Source organism: Chiloscyllium plagiosum, unplaced genomic scaffold (genome assembly GCF_004010195.1).
Source record: "Chiloscyllium plagiosum isolate BGI_BamShark_2017 unplaced genomic scaffold, ASM401019v2 scaf_40767, whole genome shotgun sequence".
Lineage (NCBI taxonomy): Eukaryota > Metazoa > Chordata > Chondrichthyes > Orectolobiformes > Hemiscylliidae > Chiloscyllium > Chiloscyllium plagiosum.
Genome location: NW_025191508.1, coordinates 1 through 3,536, shown reverse-complemented (window position 1 = coordinate 3,536; position 3,536 = coordinate 1). Strand labels below are relative to the sequence as shown.

General features: G+C 44.7%; 1 long non-coding RNA gene across 1 annotated transcript; it reads left to right on the top strand.

The window, feature by feature from the left end:
- Positions 1 to 3,194, top strand: LOC122545699. Its single transcript, XR_006310579.1, has 2 exons — positions 1 to 40; positions 2,949 to 3,194. It is a non-coding gene; the product is annotated as an uncharacterized LOC122545699 (long non-coding RNA).
- The last annotated feature ends 342 nt before the right edge of the window (positions 3,195 to 3,536 follow it).

Sequence of the window (3,536 nt, the reverse complement as noted above, 5' to 3'; positions counted from 1 at the left end):
TAAAGCCGTGAAGATTCCGGGCACTTACGATCTTTGTGGGGTGAGTATCACAGAGGGGTCATTCATCACGCTATTTGACGCTGATGGCTAGCAATTGCAGTCCTCCTATTTCACCGCTCTGTGTACGTCAGAAAAACAGCGAGCGAGAGAGAGAGAGAGAGAGAGAGAGAGAGAGAGAGGGTGATCTCGCAATTCAATTAAGGGAATGCAGAGAGTCAGTGGGCCAAATTGCTCCGACTGCTCTCTGCTCCTTCACTTTTAGGAACTTGCTCTTCTCAACCTCTGTATCAGTCACAGAATGTGCACGAGAAGTTCAGTCATTCCATTGCAGTTTCCTGCTGAGGCAGAGCCTGAGAGTTTGGCGCTGTCCCTTATGGTAAAGAATACCCCAGCCACAACTCCCCGACACACACACACAAAAACACACGCACATACACATCCCCTCTGTCACATACGCGCGCTCTCACATCCTCTCCTTAAACCTACGCTCTCTCACGCGCACTCAGATACACACACTCGCCGACACACTCAACTCACTCTTACACACTCATACACAACTCATTCGTGCAAGCACGCTGAATCCAACCAACATGCAGTTTCATACTTACACACTCAATCACACACTCACTCACACGAACATTGACACTCACGCATGACATATACACACAGAGAAGCACCAGCACATACACACTCACTCGCACTAACACAGACACACACACACACAAACACGCACACAAACAGGAAAGAAGGGTGTGTATATGTTATAGAATCGACTTGCACAAACCACAGTAGACGCTCCATAAATTTTCAGATTGAAATATCAGAGAATTTTTCTCGTTAAAGGAGGCCTACGTGCAGACATGTGCTGCGAGGCAGCAAATGATATTGTTGAAAGGTGAGAGAGGTTCCAGGATTTGAGTGGTCTCCTCCTGTTCCTGTGTTTTACTCGTGGATATGAAGAGTTAGTGTTACACCAAATGGAAGGGGAATCATTAAAGACCTATCGCTAGTCTTCCTTATTAAATTGGAGATGAAATCGAGCGTGGCTTCTAATTAAACTAGACAAGTCGATCGAAGGATAAATATGTTATTACCTAAGAACATGACATCAGGGAGGAAGCTGTACAGAGAGGGAGCCATGCTTTTTAAAGGAGTTGAAGATGTAGTCCAGAGGAATGAGAAATTTTATTTTAGAATGAGACCGGAAGGCTCAGTTCCAGCGCTTGAGAGTTCAATGTTAGTAAGGAAATTCCGAATCAGAAAAGTAAGAAGAGCCGAGAGGGGAAATGAGATGTCGTTGGCAGATTCGAGAAAGGAAAAGTGTACGGTTGTCTATAGGTATATCGGTTTAAAGAATGGTGAGAATAAGATTAGGGTCAATCAAAGATAGTAGTAGTAAGTAGTAGGAAGGGTGGAGTCAAAGGAGATTGGCGAAGAGCTAAATGAATATGTCTCCTCAGGAAACATGTTGTCATGGAGGAAACTGCGATACAGGCTAATAGACAAAAAGGGATTGAGGTTCTCAAGGAGGAGGTGTTAGCAATTTTAGATATTGTGAAAACCAGTATGACCGCCGGACCGAAAGAGATTGATCCCAGGATTCCCTGGGAAGCCAGGAAGGAGAGTGCAGAGCCTTTGACTTTGATCTTTATATCGTCATTGTCTGTAGAATTAGTGCCAGGAGATTGGAGGATTGCAAATGTTGTTCCCTTGTTCAAGAAGGGTAATAGAGACAACCATAGCAATTATAGAGCAGTGCGCCTTATTTCGGCTGTGGGTAAAGTCTTGGAAAGGATTGTAAGAGATATTATTTACAATAATCGAGAAATTAATAAATTGATAAGAGATAGGCAATACCATTTTTTGTGAAGTGTAGGTCGTGCCTCACCAAACTTCTTGGGTTCTTTGAGCAAGTGACCGAAAAGGTGGATGATGGTAAGGCGACTGATGTGGTGGATATGGATTTCAGAAAGGCGTTTGGCAAGTTCGCTACCGTGGCTACTGAATAAAATGCAGAGGCGAGGCTTTGAGGGTGATCGGGCGTTTTGAATCAGAAATTGGCTAGCTGCAAGAGACACAGAATGTGGTTGATGGGAAATGTTCATCCTGGAGTTCAGCTACTAGTGTGCACGGCAATGATCTGCTTTGCAGCAACAGTTGATTTTCTTTTTTTTCATGAATGACCTCAATGAGGGCATAGTATCCCATGAGTTAGTAAAGTTGTGGAAGACCTTGTGATCGTTAGAATTGTGGATAGTGCTGAAGGATGAAGTAACACAAATGCAGGTAACTGTGCTATTGGTACGATACTTGGTAGGGTAGATGAGTAGAGGGATCACAGTTTCCATGAACGTTTGCCCATGGGCGTAGTCACCCAGGTTAAGGGGGTAGCTCAGAATGCATACGGTGTGGTAGAATTATTATGAGAGGGACTGCGTTTCACAGCCATGAGGTGATGCTCCAGGTGTACAGAACTCTGGTGAGGCTGCAAATTGCAGAATTGCTTACACTTCTGGTTAGAAGATGGATGTGGAAGTTACAGAGAGGGTTCAGAGGACATTTACCAGGATGCTGCCTGCTATGGAGGGAAGGTGTTACTGGGAAAGGCTGAGGGATTTGAGGCTGTTTTCCTCAGAGAGAACCAGTTTGAGAGGCGATTTATTGAGACGTATAAGGTCATCAGAGGGTTAGATCGGGTGGACGGTCAGAGCATTGCTATGTGTATGGAATGAGCTGCCAGAGGAAGTGTGGAGGCTGGTGCAATTGCATCATTTTAGAGGCATTTCCATGGTACATGAATAGGAAGGGCTTGGGGGCATATGGGCCCGGTGCTGGCAGGTGTGAATAGATTGTTGTTCACATCCAGGAAAACAGCGTGGTGCTTGCTATGTGTGGTTGACGAGAGAGTTGTGCTTCCATTAATGTCACCTTTGTGGATTTGCTTACAGGAACTGCACTTCTGTCCTTGGCTGCTCTGTAGACGTATAGGTGGATGTATCACTGAAAATGGTGACGTTCCTCCTGTGTTTCGTCCATAGAAAACCCATCCAGTGTGAAGGAAGTTTGCACAAATTCACTGCCAGTCGTTTTGTCGAATATGGAATATTTATGGGACGCAGCCTGACAGGAACATTTCACCGTTTCCAATCAACAAAACATCTGTCTTTAAAATAAAATGATATGGGAAAACTGCAGGCAAAGTGAATTACTTCCATTTCGTAAACAATGTTCGCATGGACACGAGGGGCCAAAGTATCAGTTTCGATGCTATATACCACTGGGACACTTTGAACAATTCTCTATTCATTGAGCTTGACCTTTCAGCAATAGGAGACAAGAATAGAGACCTCCTTCACCCTCTCCCACTAATTGTGCCTTCCTGCCAAGTTGCCCATCACCCGAGACCCCAGAAAAGCACCTTTCCCTTCCATGCTCCTCGAACTCAAACCTGTGATGACTGATATTCACTGAGGTCATAACCAGACTGACTAATTGTCTGCATTTAATTCGGATCCCTCCTCATTTTTTGTCACTGC